Consider the following 6,556-nt stretch of genomic DNA (forward strand, 5'->3'; position numbering starts at 1 on the left):
TTTTGGGGGATGGCAAGCATGTTTTAAATTTTCCTGTTGTAAAAACTGTTTGTTTCACCTCAAAATTTTTCTTTCCCTCAATGATCTTGTTAAGAGTTTCAAACACTACCATGTCAGGATTTTGGGACCAGGACCAATTTTTCGGATTTTGATTTTCAATCCATTGCTTCCGAATTTTTCCAATGCCTGATCAAAATCTTCCCATGTTGAGGTACATCTGAAAACCCTATCAACCGTCCCTTCAATAACGTTTCTTTTGTACTGCAAAGGTGCGCAGCCTCTGAAAATTAGAATGGTGCCGGTATCAGAGGGTTTTTGGTACCAACCACATGTGACCTTTTTTGCTGAATCCACGATGACATTTAGGTCAAATTACCGTTAGTATCAAGTCATTCTATGGTGAATTGCACGTTTGGATGCAACTTATTGGCAGCCTCGAGAACTACCCCAGGATCTCCCTTGACCGTTCTAACTATGTCGTCCACATATCTTAGAAAAACTTTAACGCCATTCACAGTTCGATCTTCTTCCTGTTGTTTTTTGCAAGTCATGCAGTACCATACTGTTTCAGCGATGTCTGCATATTCGGATTCCGATATGTTACAACACACTAAGTGGTACCAATTCAAACAAATTTCGCATTCTACCCCTTTTGTCCGATATGTCACCTTTTTCTGACATCTAGGGCACACTTCCTTGTTACCCTCACTTAGCACATTCAATTTTGGTACTTCTTTCTTTAATGCAAGTTCGTATTCTTTGAGCCACAAATTCGCCAATATTACTGCAAGGGAGGCGCCCATTGCTAAACTGTCTTTTTGTACATACCACAAACCATTGCTTTTAAAGTGTACCTTACTCACTGCCAAATTCGGTAGTTTTTTCATAGTCTTGCGAGATCTTTCCGGAGGGTTGACTTGCTCATATAATCTCCTCAGGGCTATTTCAACCGCTTCCTTGAGCGGGACATTAGTGTACAAACTCTTTACATCAAGGGAGATTATACTCTCGTCGGAGCCCAACTCAGTTTTCTCCAAGATCTCCCTGGCCATTTGAGTGTTAGTTTCTATGTTTGCCCCCTCAATTTTGTCAAAAATACTTTGCCAATGTATTATTTAGGTTGTCATGTAAGCTACAACACCTTGTAGGCAGCCTCGAGAACTACCCCAGGATCTCCCTTGACCGTTCTAAGGGATGGCAAGCATGTTTTCAATTTTCTTGTTGTAAAAGTTGTTTGTGCACGAGTATATTTGCTAGAATTGAGCCTGTCAACCCCAAATCCTTCCCCCTGTTCAAGGTATTGGGGTTCAAAGACAGGCCGGGGACTGCGTAGTCCGTCTGCTGCCTCTTGCTCAAGATCTTTCAGGCTGTGATAAAGGGAGCTGGCAGCTACAAGGTTACATATCATTATTTAGACAACCGCGTATTCAGACTGGTCAGTATTTAGACAAATACTGTTTCAACCAATCAGAATCGAGACAAAGATGAAATTAAAAAATAATTATTATTTATTTTGGATTATTTATGTCTTTTCTCGATTCTGATTGGTTCATACATTATTTGTCTAAATACTGACGAGTATGAATACGCGGCTGTCTAAATACTGGCTGCACTCCCAGCAACAATCATCGCCATTTTAACTCAAGCACTACTAACAAAAAGTGGTAGTAAAATTCTGTACAAATAAAGAAAAAAAAATTTCGAACTAATGACTGTTTTCCTTAAAGGAATATAACAGTTTGCTTATAGCTTAATGCTAAGAAGAGTTAGAATTTAACAAAAATGGTTATAAGAAATTTGAAATGTTAACTCGTTTTCGCACATTTTTTGCATCATCGGGATTAAAATTTTTTGCAATATTTACAAAACGATCAAAGATCTTAAAAATGAGAAACATATTTTCAAATAAATATTGAAAAAACAAGTACAAAAAAGTCGATGAAGTATTCTGGAAGAGATCTAGCAGACCGTTAAACATCATTACAAAGAAAACAAACTACAAGATAAGCGAGCTGACGAAGCCAATTTTAACAAAAATCTACTGAAAAATTTCTTAAATAATATAGTGAAATAAACTCATGCACATGGAGAATCATCTGCAATTGTGGCAATTGCAGTCCGATGCAGAAAATATAAGTGACCAAAACTGTGGGGTGCAAACCCTTGAGCCAAGCGCTCTAAAGACTGACCCACTTGTGCCAGTTGGTCATATTTGGAAGTTTGTCCTTGAGGAATACGAACTACGTGATTTTGGGAAGAGATTTAATTTTTCAAAAATTCGAATTGAGCCTGTCATGCTCAACTTTCTCGCGAAAACTGAAAATCTCAGAAATAGAAGATCAGAACAGCCGATTTACAATTGCGGGAAAGTACTTGAAAAAAGCAGCGGGAAATTGCTATTCGCAATTTCCAGATACAAAACAAACACGAGTAGAGCCGTCCTATCCTGAAATAGGAGAAGGAGTGATTACGAAAGAAGAGTATATTCATTCGAGTTGAACCAGAGTGAACCTTCAGTGGAAAGGTGGACAGCTGGGGTATCCCAATGATCCAATCCCAAAACTTATATCTCAAGTCAAAACTCTATTCCTTTGCTGGAATTCGTTAATTACAAATTTCTTGACTTGCTGATTAATTTAGTTACTCCAATTCTTGAGTGTGCTGGTATGCGAGTACCCAATTTAGTTTTCCTCAGTGTATTTTATGATTGTTATGTTGAGTTAACGAGAGTTTTAGGTTGATCCATCTGAAATGGATCAAAGTTCCACTGTCTAATAAAAAGTAACTGTGCGGATTGTTCCGACCCTGTTTTTAACGGCGTTCGTGTATTTTGGGTAGTTTGAGACCTAAGTATGGGGACGTTCTTATTTTCTAGAGTTGGGGGGTATTTTGGTAGCGGCCTTTAAGCTGTAACGGGTTTTTAGTCTCATGTCGCAAGCGAACTGAATTGGCTCCGACCGTTCGAGGTAGAAAAACACAAGAGATAGTGTCCTTGACTCTTGAGCCAATGGTTATAGGGCCTATTTTTCTTGAACCTCATGTGTGACCCCGAAGTAGGCGACTGTTACATGGTGTTTTTATGGCGCTCCTGGGTGTTTTTACGACATCATGACTACGGAGTCGAACCCACTTGACGCAGCTCCGGGCTACATGCCCATTCTACATTCTTCCGGTTGTACCGTGATAGCTTTTAAAGAAAACTCGAGAAAACTTCCTGGTACGCTCTCCGAACGAGGCTTAGCTAACCGAGTAAGGGGGTAAGTAGGGGGACGAAAAAACGAGCAAAAGACAAAAAGCGAAACAAAAACCGAAAAAGAACAGAAAAAGGAACAAAAACTATAAAACAAAAAATGACAGTGACTTTGACACCAAATTAGTTGGATCAAACCTTTATATTAATTAAATAGTATACCCATACTGTTTTTTATAAGACCGATCGTTTCGATCATTTCAGCAATCTGAAAAGGTGCCCGAGTGTGGGGCGTTGTGAAGGGTTTTCAGATAGCTTGCAACTTAGCAGGACCATTAGGAGACGTGACTGGAACAGGTGACCAGTCGAGTGGGAAAGTGGTTCACAGGGACTTAGCTGGACCATTAGCAGACTTGACTGGAACAGGTGACCAGCCAAGTGGGAAAGTGGTGCTGGTGATCAGGTGCAGGACAAGTCAAGGAAACAACCAGCACGGAACAAGAGCAACAAGAGAGGACGGGGGTGTTCTCAAGTTGGTCAAACGGGTATCGTTAAAATCCACATTACACTATAGGAGATAAGTGTAAAATTAGATAAGCGGAACCCCACTGTTTTGAGGAACGTTTTTACTCAAGCAGGCCTGGAAACAGGTTCTACGGTTTTCTCTCAAGAGGTTTAGCACCCGGCGTTTAATGTAATTTTCGGCTTAAGAGGGGGCTAAAGAGGGGGGAGGTTAGAAGGGGCTGGTTATGTTAGAGGTTGGTGGTTGTAAAGTGTAAAAAGGGGGGAAACATTAGAGTAAATAATTGATCGGCATCGTCGATTTAGTTACATTAGATTCTTACAAGCGGATTATAAGAAGCGGTTATCCAAATTTAACATCGAATTAAGGTAGGTACCCTGGTCGGATCGGGAGGGGGGAACGGTCATAGACAGTTTTTGTGATACCCCATAAGATCGCTAGCAGGGGGAGGAGAACGCGTGGCAATCGGGTACCAGACATTTTTTTTTGTTTATGTTCAGATAAAGGGTTGACACAAGTCACCTTCGAATTTTAGGTGGGTTTTTTTCTTTGCTTTTATCAAAATTTGTTTTTCTCTGTTCAGATTTTGACGCTTTTGGTAAAAAGGTTTTAATCGGTTTTGGACAAAGAGGTGATCACAAGACACCTCGAACAAGTTGGGTTTCAACTTGCATCAAAATATTAAAAGAAAAAAACAAGGGGGTTGGTAATTCTAACTTTTGGCCAGTAAGATTGGGTCTTTTGGGAAATTTTTTTACTAGAGCTCAAGTGGTGGTACAAGGTACAGTGGTTCAAGGCAGTCTTGGGACAGGCAGTCTTGGGACAGGCAGTCTTGGGGCAGGCAGTCTTGGGACGGGCAGTCTTGGGACAGTAGTCTTAGGACAGGCAGTCTTGGGACAGGTAGTCTTGGGACAGGCAGTCTTGGGACAGGCAGTCTTGGGACAGCCAGTCTTGGGACAGGCAGTCTTGGGACAGGCAGTCTTGGGACAGGCAGTCTTGGGACAGGCAGTCTTGGGACAGGCAGTCTTGGGACAGGCAGTCTTTGGACAGGCAGTCTTGGGACAGGCAGTCCTGGGACAGGCAGTCTTGGGACAAGCAGTCTTGGGACAGATAGTCTTGGGACAGGCAGTCTTGGGAAAGGCAGTCTTGGGACAGGCAGTCTTGAGACAGGCAGTCTTGGGACAGGCAGTCTTGGGACAGGCAGTCTTGGGACAGTAGTCTTGGGACAGGCAGTCTTGGGACAAGCAGTCTTGGGACAAGCAGTCTTGGGACAGGGCAGTCTGGGGACGGCATCAGAAAGTCTTAGGACACTACCTAAGAGTCTTGGGACAGCACCAGGGAAGTCTTGGGATAGTACATAGAAGTGTTGGGACAGTACCGGGAGGTCTTGGGACATGCAGTCTTGGGACAGGCAGTCTTGGGACGGGCAGTCTTGGGACAGGCAGTCTTGGGACAGGCAGTCTTGGGACAGGCAGTCTTGGGACAGTAGTCTTGGGACAGGCAGTCTTGGGACAGGCAGTCTTGGGACAAGCAGTCTTGGGACAAGCAGTCTTGGGACAAGCAGTCTTGGGACAGGGCAGCCTGCGGACAGCACCAGAAAGTCTTGGGACAGTACCTAAGAGTCTTGGGACAGCACCAGTGAAGTCTTGGGATAGTACATAGAAGTGTTGGGACTGTACCGGGAGGTCTTGGGACGGTACAAAAAATTGGTGTGACGGTACATAAGGTGTCTTAAGACAGGTCGAAATAACTAAATTAAAAGCGATAGGACTAGTCGGAACGTTAACTCGCGATAGATCCGATTCTGTTGGGATCACGAATTAGTAAAATTTTTATAAATCTTAAAAGGGAATAGGAACGTTGTTTTTTATTAATATATTTTTTATCTGAAATTTTATCCTTGGAAAAGAATTTTGTAAATAGTAATATTATAAATAGAAATAATTGTAAATAAAAAGCATGAGACGGAGCAGGGTACCGATAGCTGAAAAAAGAGCGACGGAGTCAAAGACAAAACATAACTCGTGGCAACGAAAAATGACAACGTTTGGCCCAAGAATAACAAGGAAGAACTTTTCAGTGAGCATGGTCAACACAAGAAGTTCAAAAGAGAACAAGAGAAAAGAGGGCGCGGAGGAGAAACAAACGGAACCCGCCATTGAGATTGACCTAGAAACACCAGACCAGAGTGTTGATGAGGTGGAGAAGAAGACAACGGAGTCAACACCGATGCCGAATGCAGTGGAACAAAATCAAAAGTCGATGGAATTCTCACCGATAGACACTGTGGAGGACACGACGGGCAACACGCCAGAAACAGTAAAGGACGAGTCTCAAGCAAAAAGAACGTCATTCACAGAGAGGATAGCGATGATGGTTGGAATGAAGTCGAGAGACGTAGTGGCGGAAGAACCGAAAGCCGAGAAAGGCAAAACATTTGGAACAGTCTCCACGATAACAACAGAGGTCAACCAAGACGATGACCAAGTTAAACAGGGGGCAGCAGCCAGCAATAGGACAAAAGCTGACCATGAATCAACAACTCCTATTGAACTGGGCGATTTGATGGCGAAGCTAGATCAGTACGACAAGAAAATAAAGCACAGCGAGGAGGATAGAGAGGTGATAAAGAAAGAATTAAGATACAACAAACACGAGTACCTGGACAACTATTTCAATCTGGTGAGGGCGACAGAGGAAAAGCTTCAGCAGATATCAGACAAGGTAGAGGCCACTGACGGAAAGCGAGATTAGAACATAAAAAAAGACATGCAAGAATTGAAGCAACCAAATGACGCTGTGAACAGCCAGTTGGGGAGTCTGGAAACGAGAATGGACACAAT

The sequence above is a fragment of the Symsagittifera roscoffensis genome, chromosome 7 (genome assembly GCF_963678635.1).
Source record: "Symsagittifera roscoffensis chromosome 7, txSymRosc1.1, whole genome shotgun sequence".
Lineage (NCBI taxonomy): Eukaryota > Metazoa > Xenacoelomorpha > Acoela > Convolutidae > Symsagittifera > Symsagittifera roscoffensis.